Source organism: Bos indicus x Bos taurus, chromosome 5 (assembly GCF_003369695.1).
Source record: "Bos indicus x Bos taurus breed Angus x Brahman F1 hybrid chromosome 5, Bos_hybrid_MaternalHap_v2.0, whole genome shotgun sequence".
Lineage (NCBI taxonomy): Eukaryota > Metazoa > Chordata > Mammalia > Artiodactyla > Bovidae > Bos > Bos indicus x Bos taurus.
The window spans coordinates 24,692,757-24,708,173 of record NC_040080.1 but is presented as its reverse complement, the minus strand read 5'-3'; the positions used below and the strand labels follow the sequence as shown (position 1 = coordinate 24,708,173).

General features: G+C 36.0%; 1 protein-coding gene across 5 annotated transcripts in view; it reads right to left on the bottom strand.

The window, feature by feature from the left end:
- The window catches only part of ATF7IP (activating transcription factor 7 interacting protein), a 115,173-nt gene extending 105,281 nt beyond the window's left edge, over positions 1-9,892 (bottom strand). For 2 of the 5 annotated variants that reach the window (XM_027541390.1, XM_027541397.1), the window contains exon 1: positions 9,711-9,866. The gene's annotated coding sequence lies outside the window, so the exon portion shown is untranslated. Of the gene's footprint in view, positions 1-8,061; positions 8,095-9,710 lie in introns of all 5 variants that reach the window. The other 3 variants (XM_027541396.1, XM_027541398.1, XM_027541393.1) reach the window with 3 other exon arrangements.
- Between the last annotated feature and the right edge of the window lie 5,525 nt (positions 9,893-15,417).

Sequence of the window (15,417 nt, the reverse complement as noted above, 5' to 3'; positions counted from 1 at the left end):
TATTTTTAATCTTCCCACTATTATATCACTTAAGTTTTACGGGGAAGAAGACAATCACACAAACGACACAAAATTAAGTCATTCCACCTTTTCATCAAACCCTTATTAATTTGCATACATCTGTCCTTCAGATTTATATTTTAAGAACTTACTAATAGTTAAGCAAAAGTGTTTTCTTAATTTTTTTTCTATTTCTTAATGAATGAAACTCAAGATTTTTTTCCCAAAAGTTATTTAACTATTTATAATTTTGCAGATGCAAAGTGTCTGTCAAATCTTTTGACAATTTATCCAGTGGGTTTGAAACTTCATGGTTAATTATTCTCTGAAAAGTTCTGACATCTGTGGATTATCATGAGTTAAATGAAAGGAGTTAAAACACCTTCTTCACCACCACCCCCCTCCTTTTTATTTGGCACCTAAAACAAAGGGGTTCTGTTCTTTCAATAAGCAAATATTTACTGAATAATAAGGTAGGTATTGTGGAAAGCAACTTTATAATTTTAATAGCAGTCTTATACCTAATTAAAAGGGCTTGTCTTTACAATGTGATACTTGTCAAATACATCAATAAGATAAAATTCCTCACTGCAGGATGCTTATAAAGTTCTACACAAGTAATTATAAACATAAAAGTTGAAAGGAATAAAAGCCTTTAAAAGAGATACAAAGTAGAACAAAGTAAAAAGAGAAATTAGAGACTCCTAGCTCAGGATAACAATATCCTTTATTAGGCACATTATGAGTATATTCTCCTAAACATACTACTTTCCCACCTCTGGGATTTTGAATACCCTTTACTAAGAATATCCTTCTAATTCTTCCTTTAAAATACAATTTTTCTAAGGTTTTCTTGACCTCCATCTAACAGAGTCCCATTTTTTGTGCCTCACACACATATCTATTGTGTTATATTTATCATCTGTAGACAACTACTTTTACCTACTTATTACTTACCAGTTAAGTTTTACCTGAAGGCAAAGAATTTATGGCCACATTTTTTTTCACCTGTGTATATTACAAAGCCCTCAAAAATGACATTTTCTATCTTGAAAAAAGTACAGTTTATTTATATAGTTATAAAGGAAGAAAAATAGTATCTGGATAATTCAAACATAAACTCAACTTTGAAACTACAAGAACCAGTTCAAACAGTCAGAGTTTACCTACAGTCTTTCATCCTTTTAAAGTAAGTTAACTGGCAAGATTCAAAGATATTACACTGAGTTCTTGCAAAAGTCATCATGATTTAATGTTTTCAGAGGCAAGTAGAAAGAGAAAGAATTCTACCTAATAAGATATTCATAGTAACTAGAATCTCAGTCAGGAATCATGACTGTAAAGCTCTCAAAATTTCATTTCAAAGGAAGATGTGTATGTGTATGCATGTGTGTTTACTCAGTCAGGCACATCTGACTCTCTGTGAAGCTTTGGACTGCAGTCCACCAGCCTCCTCAGTCCATGGGATTCTCTTGGCAAGAATACTGGAGTGGGTTACCAGGCCCTCCTCCAGGGGATCTTCCCAACCCATGGATCAAACCCATGTCTCTTGTGTCTGCTGCATTACAGGTAGATTCTTTACCCACTGAACAATCAGGGAAGCCCATCAAAGGAAGCTATAGACAGTTATAATTGGATTTAAGTCTTAAAACAGAGAGTCAGTTTTCAGTATCAAATTATCAATTAGAGACCACTTCTCCAGCTTCCTTTAGTAGCAGAAAATGCTACGTTCTCTAATATCCATTTCTTTCCTTCTTTCATAAAATTTTCTAACTTTAGCTGAATGAATGGTTGTCCAGCCAGATACTCCATTTCCCAGCCTTCCTCTCCCAGCTATGTATGTTCCAATGATTACATACAGATCCATAAAACATGCATCAAACCGATATATGCCACATCCATATGAGGCTCTCAAAAGAATGATTGTGCACTCCCATTATTCTTTCTCCCCTGTCCCTGGCTGGTGAAATCATCCATGTTCAACCTAGAAACCATGTTCGACATACGAAAACCACAAATATTAAGCCAAAGCCACTTACACATCTGAAGAGTTTTCCTCTGTATTACTTTATAAGAAAAATAAACATTCATTATCCTTAAAACTAAGTTTCTGAAAAAGTTTAGCCTTTACTGTACTCCAACAGTTCCTGACATTTACTACCTAAAAGAAAACAAAAGTGAAAGTGAAAGTGAAGTCGATCAGTCGTGTCTGACTCTTTTTGACCCTGTGGACTGTAGCCCACCAGGCTCCTCCGTCCATGGGATTCTCCAGCCAAGAATACTGGAGTGGGTTGCCATTTCCTTCTCCAAGGGATCTTCCTGACCCAGGGATAGAACCCAGGTCTCCTGCATTGCAGGCAGACACTTTAACCTGTGAGCCACCAGGGAAGCCCCAAAAGAAAACAAAGGAAGTTAAAAAACAGCCTCTTTTCCATTCGTTTCCCCATTTATTTCTTTTCTTGAGACATTTAATATAATAAAGGTAACAGGGCAGGTACACACCTAAGCTGAAAAGTCTTAACTGAGAAAGAGCTGACGCAGTAAAGTCATTCATTATTGTTTCACCAATCTCTTTTTCTTTTGTCCCTGGTCCTCAAAAGAGCAGAATCTTTTCCTAACATCTAAGTTTACGCTTCTACAAAATGGAAGACATCATCTTTGACAATTACTGACTCAAGGAGAGATTCTTTCACAGCTCTTTTAGTTCCAAGAACCTCCATTTTTACATCCAATTCAAGCTCTCTATGCTATGCTAAGTCACTTCAGTCGTGTCCGACTCTGTGAGACCCCATAGACCCCAGCCCACCAGGCTCCCCCGTCCCTGGGATTCTCCAGGCAACAACGCTGGAGTGGGTTGCCATTTCCTTCTCCAATGCATGAAAGTGAAAAGTGAAAGTGAAGTTGCTCAGTCATGTCCGACTCTTAGCGACCCCATGGACTGCAGCCTAACAGACTCCTCCGTCCATGGGATTTTCCAAGCAAGAGTACTGGAGTGGGGTGCCACTGCCTTCTCCAAGCTCTCTATTAGAATGTAAAAGTGCCATACACATAATTCCTGGGTACCTACCAAAACAATGTTTCACAAAGTAGCACAGGGTTACACAAACAACAAAGAGAGGGAGAAAGGATGACACAACTAACTCACATCATCATCATAGAAAGGGGCTCTCCCTCCCTCTCAAACCAAAAGGGATAAAGCCAGTTATTCATAGTTATCTGATACAAAATAACACAAAACTTTTTAATAATATTCTGAACAATGAAAAATTGCAGATGCAAATAAAGTATTTCTGACAGTAAAGTTAATAGATCATCTTCATTTCCCAGACATTTGTGTTTATATAAGTCCAATTATTATATAAAGACTGTCAAGCAGACACAATCAACTGTACCCTTAGGCCAGCCACATTTTTTAGGAGGGGGACCAACGAGATGTCCTAGTCATTCTCTTAAAGATTAAAAAACCCAAAGATCAAAATTCAAACTTGGAAACATTCCATTATAAATCAATACTAATACCCTGGTTTTCTCATTTTGCAGCACTTAAAAACACTGAAAATGCTGCCCAGCACTCATACTGTCTCCAATACAAAATGGATTTCAGCATACAACTTGAAGCATATATAAACATAGTTTAACTTTGGAATTCACTTTTCTGTTTTGAAAAAAAACTATAACGACAGAAAACACCACTGAGTTACTCCCTACACTGCATGACAGTCTGAGAAAGAATACTGAGAAGTAATTTCTAGTCTTGCAATCTCCAAAGAACATAACAAGATCAAATGGGCAAGAATTTGAAAAGAGAAGGTCCACTAATGGATAGGCAATTTCTGCGTACTATAAGAAACTAAGAAGGACAATACTCTCCAGAACTACTCAATGATACTTATAATTTACTGTTAAAACATCACCCAATTTTTCCCTATAATGCCTCACAGCTCTTAGGAACTCGAAAGTAAGATCTTTACTCTCAAACTTCTTTCTGCATGTGACTCCTTTGAACAACTAGGTATGATAATATATGAATTTCCCTATATCTCAAAACTTAAAAACAAAGTAATAGAAGTTTTTTTTAAGCCAAATCACATCTAAACCTCTTTGCCTTCTTGAACAAATTTAAAATCATTAGATATCCTCTATAATTCAGAATTGTTAATAAGATCCTCAGTTACCATAATGAACATTCTATAAATACTGATTTGTCTCTAGGAGTAACAATTCCCAAGCAAAATAACCTCAAAACTAACTTTGCAAATTTTTGTTCTCACACTTGATACCTAACCCCAATTCACAATCAAGATGCCAGCCATCGCTTCCTGACCCTATCCATATGCATTTTTCTAGTAGCATTTCTCTCCTCTCCCTAATTTACTACTGTGCTGTGTGCTTAGTTGCTCAGTTGTACCCAACTCTTTGTGACCTCTTGGCCTGTAGCCCATCAGGCTGCTCTGTCCATGAGATTTTTCAGGCCAGAATACTGGCATGGGTTACCAGTGCCTTCTCCAGAGGATCTTCTTGACCCAGGGATCAAATCCATGTCTCCTGCGTCTCCTGCATTGTAGGCAGACGCTTTAATTTACTGCAACTTATATATTATAGTCTGGAAACATAAGAATCACAATAGAGAACTAGGAAAAATGCTCAAGGGCAAAGGTCATACACAAAAAAGTAAAAATATGCAAACTTCTATAAGTGGATTTGCTTGAAAAATACCCAAAGACAAAATTTCCCATTAAAAAGAAAATACTGAAGAAAAGTAATTTAGTATCGTAACACAATTTCTAACTTGTCTTAGATTCATTTTTATAAAGCCGATATTTTACCATTTGATTTTTATCTTTATTTCCTTGATTTCTCCTTTACACACATGACACGAATTTTCAAGTTTCACTATATTCAACATAAATATTTTGGCAATTATTTTATATTCTTTCCTGTACTTTTTATAAAAATATTTTTAAAAGTAGAATTACAACTGAAATACACTATTAATCAAGATATTTTTCACTGCAATCAGCAGAAAGAATAGATTTAATAGAGAATTAATTTATGCTAATAATTAGGGAAACATCCTTATGAGAGAAATAGTCAATGTTACCAAAGAGATTAAAAAGAAAAAATTTTAATCTTTATTACATATTATTTACTAGGCTCCATACTGACCAAAAAACGAATCAGATAACGTTTCAAAAATTTCCCATTTAAAAAAAAAGGTCTATGTTAAACAAAGAAGAAAAATTGTTTTTAAATATTATAGAACACTTTACCTCAGCAAGCTATTTCTCTTACTTCTAACTTTATACTTGCACTATTAACATGATGTTATATCCTAAAGCAGATTAAAAATGAAAATGAAATCCTACATCCTCTACCTTATCATCCCTATTAACAATATACCATTAGAGGAAACCAGTAAAGTAACAAACACCTTAATAAAAAATAACAAGTACCACAATTTTTCCTAGAGTTCCTACACAGTACATTTTTGTGGGATCTACAGGAAATGCATCATATCCGTGAATTAAAAACAAAACTGTATAAAGATGTAAATTATCCTAACTTAGGTTTCATGCAACTCTAAACAAAACTTCAAATATTTGGCTGTTTTAAAAATTTGCCAAATTTATTACAAAGGCGGGGAAAACTCACTTAGAAAATTATGAAAAGGAATGCTATGTGTTTTCCCTTCATATATTTATATAGTCTATAGCACTACAGCAGATAAAGTAGTACTGCTACATAAACAAGGCCCTGTTACAGTGTTGTTAACCTGCTTTTAAATTTTACATAAAATATTCCTGTGAGAAGCTGATAAAACTGTAACTCTTTCCCCATAAAAACTTGCAAATTATGTTCACTCACATAAAACTGTGTATATCATGGAACCCATGCAAGTTTTCAAACCTATCTATAGATCCCCCAAAGGTCAATGGGCCTAATTAAATAGCCCTAGTAAATGAAGCAGAACTGACATCTCAAACCTAGTAAGTTATGGTCAAAGAAGCATCTTAAAGTAATAAGAAATGAATCACCAATACAAAATTCAAAGAAAATTAGGTATTTGGAAAAGATTGAAACTAGCAACCCATCTTTACCCAATGTCAAAATAAACTCTATGTAGATGCAAATGTATTTTTTAAGATAATTAAAACACCTGGAAAAAATAAACAGAATAATCATTTAGTTCATCTTATAACAGGTAATATTTTTTATGCAAAGAAGTCCTGGAAAAATAATAAATGAAAAAGCAGTGCACATCACTACATTAAAACATAACAATTCTAAGTGGGTAAAACCACGTCCAAATCTGCAAACCAATAGATTGTAGACAGCCAGGTTCTTCCACCCATGTAATGTTCTAGGCAAGAAATACTGGAGTGGGTTGCCACTGCTACTCCAAGGGATCTTCCCAACCCAGGAATCGAACCCATATCCCTTGTGTCTCCTGCATTGGCAAGTGGATTCTTTACCACTGTTCCACCTGGAAGCCCATAGCAATTGTTTTTAAAAATTTAACTGAAAAAAAAAAACCCTGCAAAAAATATGAAAAGCAGTTTTCATACTCACAAACAACTGTTGCAAACAAATAAGAAAAATATTAACATTTACCACAAAAAAAGATGCACAAAATATCCTCAAACAGCAAAGTCAAGAAAAATGAGAAAGTTGCATATATATTAAACATTTAAAAGTTCAATTTCACTAGTTACCAGGAAAAAAAGTTAAAAAGCTACTATTTCTCAACCACCAAAATCATGGTGGCATGGGAAATGCTTTTCAAAAAAACTAAGTTTTTATCTATTTTGTAAATTACTTTAAAAGCCCTTTGAAACAGTAATTTCAAAGAAATAAGATATAGATTGTGATTCACGTACAAGATGTTCACTGTAGCTTTATTTATAATAGAGAAATGCAAAATGAACAAAATGTTCAATAAGGAAAATCACAGTACATTCTTATTAAAAACACTGATTATGTGGCTGTTCAAAAACATATTTCAAGAACATTTGATAATTTAGGATATTTTCACAAAATGAATATTATGCAATCATTTTTGAAAAACATACTTCTAAAGAACAATGAAATGGATAAATATCCACAATATAACACTAGGTTGTGTGTGTGTGCATGCTCCAGGCTCCTCTGTCCATCAAATTTCCCTGGCAAGAATACTGGAATGTGTTGCCGTTTCCTCCTCCACAGGATCTTCCCGACTCAGGGATCAAACCCATGTCTCCTATACATCTGCTGCATTGCAGGTGGATTCTTTTCCGCTGAGCCACCAGGGAAGTAAATAGCCACAATACGACATTGTGTGTGTGTGTATATGCTCAGGTTAAGAGGCAGAAATGAAATTATGATCCAGAACATAAACTAACTGATCAATCAATAAATAGGAAAGTCACAAAAACATTTAGTGTGTTTATTTCTAATTAATTTTCGACACCTTCTAAACGTGCTAAAACAAGTAAAAAGTTTTAAATATCAATATTCAAATCACAATTTAAAGAAAACACAAACTTTAATGGCTTTGGCTTAAGTATTCAAGTCTTTTTTTCCTGAATTTTTTGTTTAAAATGTACAAATCTAAAAGGATTTTTTTTGACTCCTAGTAACAGAATTCATTCAGTATTCATTCAATCTTAATAGTAACTTAAATTCCAAATCATGCCTGTTATTCACAGAGTACTAATGAACAAAAAATACTAGATGTTCAGACAGTACATTATTCTTAGTTTTAAGTTTATAGAACTATACTTGCCTTTCTAACAAACGTTTAACAGCAAAACTGTCCTACCAATACGTATTTACATAGTTCGTTATGTTCTTCAGTGTTGTCAAGTGCCTCTTATAAGCTTCAACATTAACCTGAGGCAATCATTTGTATATGCAAATGAAAACATAAACTTAAATATATAAAACAAAAATATTTCACTTTTCTGGAAGTGCAGAATGAAACATGCCCTATGACAGAAGTTCTTTTCTTAACCTAACTATGTATGTATACACAGACACAGAAAAAAACATGTTTCAACTCTTAAATATTTGAAATTATACCTGGAGATGGAAGGGGTGTGCTGGGTAATCAACCTGGAAGCATAAAAGGGGAAAAATCACACAACTGCCCTCTAAATATATTTCTGTGTAAAAGACTTAGGAGGTTCAAAAATTATATCACAACAACAAATACTCTGTTCAGAAAAAAAGAATTATTCCTATCATTGCATTCTATCCCCTGTGTGATGTCATTTTTTAAAAACCCATCAACCGAAAGTATTCCTTTCAACTACATCTATTTAATTCTTATTAACAGTACCTGTAGGCAACAAAGTCCCTAAACCAACCAAGATTATAAAGCGACAGCCACTTCTTCATTTGACAGGTGACTAATTTCAGAGTTACATAACCAACCAAGAAAACAGTTGTTGTATATACAAGCCAAAGATGACATTTATGACAACCATTTACAAGTTTTCAGGCCAGTAAGAAATAATTTGCACAATGGTAGAATTATATTAAATCGTATAAAACTTCTCCCAGAGGCTTACCTAAGATTTAAATATAGTGACACTACCATTTTAAACTAAAATAATCAGAATACTTGTAAGTACTTTAAGAAACTAAAACCAGGAACAGACAACTTAAAAAACCAAACACAAACTATCTTACACACATTTATATATAGCAGGCTGTTTTTTTAATCAACTGATTTATGGATGATTCACAATCTCCTCAGGCCTCAGGGTAGTTGGGAGTTCTTTGTAGAATTCTTTATCAGGAAAATTTACCGAGTTTAAGAGTTATATTTTACATATCATTACAATTTTAAAAGTCAAAGTAAAAAATATAATCTAACTGAAGCAGTAATAGACATGCAATCAGAAATAGAAAAAATGTAAAACTCAAATGCAAGCAAGGTTAGAGGCACACCACTGATTAAAACTCCACCGACTGAAGATCAAATTATTTTAAAAAATATAAATACTTAGGAGATTGAGATTTCTTTTTAAAACAACATTATATAGATTCTTCCAATGTCCCCTCCCTCTCATATTTCTAAACCTCAAACTGTTTCTATTTTGAAAACATTCCATAATGAAACTGGTAAGGATAGGGTTAAAAATGTATTTGCAAATATGCAGTTCAAATAATTGCACTTCCCGTGAGAACACCACTAGGTGCTGATCTTTAGCTCCCTAAATAAAAACTTGAATCCAGCAATACACTTAAAGTGAAATTAAAATCGAGAACCACAAATGGACAATCATTTTTACACAAAATTAAGTCCACAGCTTCTCAGAGAATAGGAGAAACACACACACACACAAAAAAAACTCTTAAGTCGCTACAGGAATACAGCATAAAAGAAACGTTTTCCTTGAAAAATACAGGAATTCCCGCGTAACAAAACGAAACCCCTCAAGAAAGAAAAAAATTAAATCTAGAACCCGAATGGCGTCCAAGAACATTAGATCTTGAAAATGAATATTGCGCTTGCGCAGCCACCGCCCCGCCAGCTGCACAACTGCAGCTAGAGCCCGACCCCGCAAGATCACGTGCTCCCATGCAGCGCCCGCCCGCAGCTCCGCAACCGCGCAAGCGCAAACACAACTCCCGCAGCCGCCATAATGCGGTCTTGACTCTTAAGAAATACAATAGTAATTTAACAAAATGTGGTTATAACAGCCCCTGGGACTCACATATACCTTTCGGGGCGGGAGATGAGGCTGGAGGAACCAAGTTCCGTCCTAAAGAGTCGTCCCGCGCAGCCGTCCCCACCGCTGCCGCCTCAGTCTCGCGCTCCCCACTCGCCGCGCCGCCGCTGCCTCCGCCGCCGCCTCCGCAGATTCAAAAACAAACCCGCTTCTCCCCTGCACGCGCCGGGGCCGTTATGCAAATTATTGTAGGCGGGGCTTGGTGGTCGTACTATTGGCCACGCCCGCCGTGCTTTCAGCCAATAGGCTCCCGGATTGGCTGTTCCCCATGCAAATCTCCAGGGTTTTAATTTGAATGAGAAATATTGGCCCCGCCTCCTGCCGTGGAAAAGAGAAGCTAGTCTGAGGTGGTGGCGCTGTGCCCTTTAGTTGCAGTGAGGTGTGTTTTTTGAGTGGCGCATCGCTCAACCGGTGGTAGCACTTTGTGAGCGCCCTCTATGAGCCTCAGGAAAGAAGGAAGGAAATAAGTGGGTGAAAGTTAAAAAAGCTAGGGCAAGGTTTTCGAAAAAGACTGTAGCATGTTACTTTATCGTTTATATTAAAAACTCGGAAAATATACTTTAAACTGTGTAAGTCAGGAGGAAATGGCGCAAACACATCTTTTCTTTCAGTTATTCTCTTCCAGAACAAGCGCTTCCAGTTATACCTTTCCACCTGTTGTATCCCTGTTATTCAGTTTTTTATTGCGAGCCAAACCCTCATGAAGGCCACAGAGTGTGATTAAAAAAAAAAAAAATGCTCCTCGTGTTTTTTGAAGAATCTGGGCTTACGTCCAGTTACTCCTGCTTACTTGCTTGTTACTTGGAATAAGTGTGTTAGTCAGTTTTCTCGTCTCCAAAATGATGATAATAACTGTAATTCAAATCAGTTGAGGAGGCTAAATGATTGGATAAATGTAAATGTGTTCTGCAAAGCAAAGGCAGACTGATGAATTGATAGTGAGGTTTGGTTGGTTTTTTTTTTAAAATATCATTAGTAAACCCTAACGCTTAATCTATTCATTCAGTATTTATTTAGCAATGAGTGTGTTCCAGACCTATATTAATTTGCCCATCTTTAAGAAATCTCTGCTACAGTGGAGGAGACAAAAAAGTGAACAAGGAGTTTTTATAAATAATTAGAAATTAATGTGGGGTGGTTAATATTTATTTCTATAACTTGATTCTGTCCTTAGCACAGAATATATAGTACATTGGTGCTCAGTAAATTACAAATAGAGTCTCAATTATAACAAATTATGTATTATAATTTACTTAACACATAGTGCTCAATTATAAAATAGATGCTCAGCAAATTACAAATCTATCAATATTTAAAATTCTATAATAATAAATGAGGTTGGTATAGTAGAGTTCATTAGCTTTCTTTGTCTTCTATAAGCAAATAAAAATGAATCATTTTCATAATAGTTCATTCTTAATTGTCTTGGCTAATGACAAATAATTGAACATGAACTCACCAATTGGTCAATTTTCTTTCTTGCTCATATTCTAGGCTTGCCTCTCTAAAACTCCAATTAGACAGTTTTATTGTATTTGAATCTTCCCCCATATATCCTCAACCACATGTTTATAAGCTCTTTAGCCATTCTACCTACTGGTTAATCTAACCAATCATTCATTGTTTCAATCAACAAGTACATCGTTTTTTATTTATTCACACACTTTCCTAAGCACTAGAGATGCCCAGAGGAAATGACACTGCCTCTAATCAGGAAGGAGTCATATATACAGATTCCCATTATGAGATCATTACAATCATGAGATTATATACTAAAAATAAAAGAAATATAAAACAAGAGAACATAAATCTTCCTTGTGGAATGTAGGAAAATTTCACAGAATAGGTGATGCTTGATCTGACTCATAATGTAGAACTTAAAGTGGCAGTCAGAATAGGTACAAAAGAAAGAAGATTCAAGTTAGGTAAAACAGAAGCACAAAGACATTGTAAAGGGGAAAAGGTGTGGGTTAAATTTATAGTAGGATGATACTTAGAATATTTATCAATCCTTGTGGTACCAGGCACTGACCAATTAGAAGAGAAGATTTGAAGATCCCTAATTTACCAGATGTTAATCTTCTAGTTGTAGGTTTGTGGAGAGGTCCAATGATTCTTCAGCTGAGCATTGAGACAAACTGGATGGTAGGAGGGATATTTGGTGTAGGGCAGCTACTTACCAGTAAGTACTGAAGGATTTATATATTTTACCCTCCATGATGGGCTTATTTATATATACAGACTGAATAGTCTTCTAGAAAAAAAGTGGAGTAAAGCTATATCACAGAAAAAATTCCAAAAAACAAAAAGGAAAAAAACCTAAAATAGTCAACATTTTAAAATGAAGCAATTGAGCAGCAATTGAACAAGGAAAATAAAACTTTTGAAAAACAGTATAAACTTGAGAAAGGAACAGTTAAAGAGGAAAGCTGGAGTTTCTAAGTACTGTTAGAAACAGTCTAATTTAGTGCTTATAAAAATGGGCTCTGAAGATACACTACCTGAATTAAAATCTTGTCTCTTCCTGCAATGGAGGAGACCCTGATTTGATCTCTGGGTTGAGTAGATCCCCTGGAGGAGGGTATGGCAGCCCACTCCACTTTTCTTGCCTGGATAATCCCTATGGACAGAAGAGCCAGGCATGCAGCAGCCCATGGGTTCGCAAAGAGTTGGACACAACTAAGCATCATCTACTCAATGGACATGAGTTTGAGCAAGCTCCAGGAGTTGGTGATGGACAGGGAAGCCTGACGTGCTGCAGTCCATGGAGTCACAAAGAGTCTGACATGACTGAGCGACTGAACTGAACTGAACAACTAAGCACACATGCACGTTCAGCTTCTTACTACATATTCTAAACTTCTCTATCCAAATGGTTTCAGAAATAGGAAATGAAAAAAAAAAAAAAAAAAGAAATAGGAAATGGGCTTGGTAAAAATTGCCCTTATCTGGTAATGTTTTTACAAAGATTAAATTATGATAAAACACTTTGAGGAATGCTGACTATATACTAGCATTAATACCTTGATGAGTGTTAGCTAATAGTAATCATAGTATCAATAGTAGTATTAGTAGTATTTGTCAGAGTAGTAATAGCACAAACGTAGATCACTGAGCAGTTTCTGTCTATATATCCTATACTACCATTAAGATAGAATATGAATGAACCATAACCTTATAATTCTTGTTGTCCTCCAATTTTCAGAGTAGTTTACTGAGGTGTTAAGTAGGAAAACCTGGAAAAACTTAAGAAATAACTTCTTGGAATAGGTGTATAATAAAAAAGAATCTAAGATGATCTTTGGAAAATTCTGAAAGAGATGGAAATACCAAACCACCTGACCCACCTCTTGAGAAATTTGTATGCAGGTCAGGAAACAACAGTTAGAACTGAACTTGGAACAACAGACTGGTTCCAAATAGGAAAAGGAGTACGTCAAGGCTGTATATTGTCACCCCGCTTATTTAACTTATATGCAGAATATATCATGAGAAACGCTGGGCTGGAGGAAGCACAAGGGGGAATCAAGATTGCCGGAAGAAATATCAGTAAGCTCAGAAATCCAGATAACACCACCCTTATGGCAGAAAGTGAAGAGGAACTAAAAAGGTTCTTGATGAAAGTGAAAGAGGAGAGTGAAAAAGTTGGCTTAAAACTCAACATTCAGAAAACGAAGATCATGGCATCTGGTCCCATCACTTCATGGGAAATAGATGGGGAAACAGTGGAAACAGTGTCAGACTTTATTTTTTTGGGCTCCAAAATCACTGCAGATGGTGACTGCAGCCATGAAATTAAAAGATACTTACTTCTTGGAAGAAAAGTTATGATCAACCTAGATAGCATATTCAAAAGCAGAGACATTACTTTGCCAACATAGGTCCGTCTAGTCAAGGCTATGGCTTTTCCAGTGCTCATGTATGGATGTGAGAGTTGGACTGTGAAGAAGGCTGAGCACCAAAGAATTGATGCTTTTGATCTGTGGTGTTGGAGAAGACTCTTGAGAGTCCCTTGGACTGCAAGGAGATCCAACCAGTCCATTCTGAAGGAGATGAGCCCTGGGATTTCTTTGGAAGGAATGATGCTAAAGCTGAAACTCCAGTACTTTGGCCACCTCATGTGAAGAATTGACTCATTGGAAAAGACTCTGATGATGGGAGGGGTTGGGGGCAGGAGGAGAAGGGGATGACAGAAGATGAGATGGCTGGATGGCATCACTGACTCGAAGGACATGAGTCTGAGTGAACTTCTGGAATTGGTGATGGACAGGGAGGCCTTTGTGCTGCCATTCATTGGGTTGCAAAGAGTTGGACACGACTGACCGACTGAACTGAACTGAAGATCTCTACACCTTTGCATTCACACCCTGTGTAATCATTTCCCCTTGAGTGTGGACAAAACTCATGACTTCCTTCCAGCCAATGTTGTTATTGTTCAGTCACTACGTCATGTCCAACTTTTTGTGAACCCATGGACTGCAGCATGCCAGGCAGCTCTGTCCTCCACTATATCCCAGAGTTAACCAATAGAATATCACAAAGTTGAATAAATTTTTCAGATGTAATGAAGGTCTCATAAAAATTGATTTTGAATAACCAAAAGAGATATTATCTTGGATGGGCCTGACTTCATCTGGAAAAAGCCCTTTAAAAAGGAACTGAGCCTTCCGTAGGGAGAGAGATTCTCCTTGCTTGTTTGCTGAAGTAACCAGAAATGAAAGAGAATAAATTATAACTGTACTCCATAAATACAAAGGCTCATAAGACACTACTATGAACAATTATACATCAACAAATTGGACAGCCTAGGAGAAATGGATAAATTCCTAGAAATGTATAACCTACCAAGACTGAAGCATAAAAAAATAGAAAATCTGAATGCACCAATTAACCAGTAAGGAGACTGAATTGGTAATCAAAAATTTCCGAACAATAAAAGGCTAGGACCAGATGGTTTCACTGGTAAATTCTACCAGACATTTAAAAGAAAGCTAATACCAAATTCTCTTCAAAATCTTCCAAAAAAAATGGAAGAGGAAGAAACAAACTCATTTTAGGAGGACAGCATTATCTTGATACCAAACCCAGGAAAGGATGCCACCAGAAAAGAAAATAACAGACCAGTATTCCTAATGAACATAGATGAAAAATCCTCAACAAAATATTAACAAACAGAATTCAATTAGCAAACAATACATCAAAAGAATCATACACCAAAATAAAGTGGATGTAATGATAGTCAAGATCCAACCAGTCCATCCTAAAGGAGATCAGTCCTGGGTGTTCATTTGAAGGACTGATGTTGAAGCTGAAACTCCAATACTTTGGCCACCTGATGTGAAGAGCTGACTCATTTGAAAAGACCCTGATGCTGGGAAAGATTGAACGTGGGAGGAAAAGGGGACGACAGAGAATGAGATGGTTGGATGGCATCACCGACTCAATGGACATGGGTTTGGGTGGGCTCCGGGAGTTGGTGATGGACAGGGAGGCCTGGCATGCTACGGTTCGTGAGGTTGCAAGGAGTCGAACACAACTGAGCGACTGAACTGAACTGAAGGATAGTTTAATACCTGTAAATCAATCAGTATGATATGCCACATTAATAAAATGAAGGATAAAAATTATGATCAGCTCAATAGATGCAGAAAAATGTTTGACAAAATTCAACCTTATATATGATCAAAAACTCCCAACA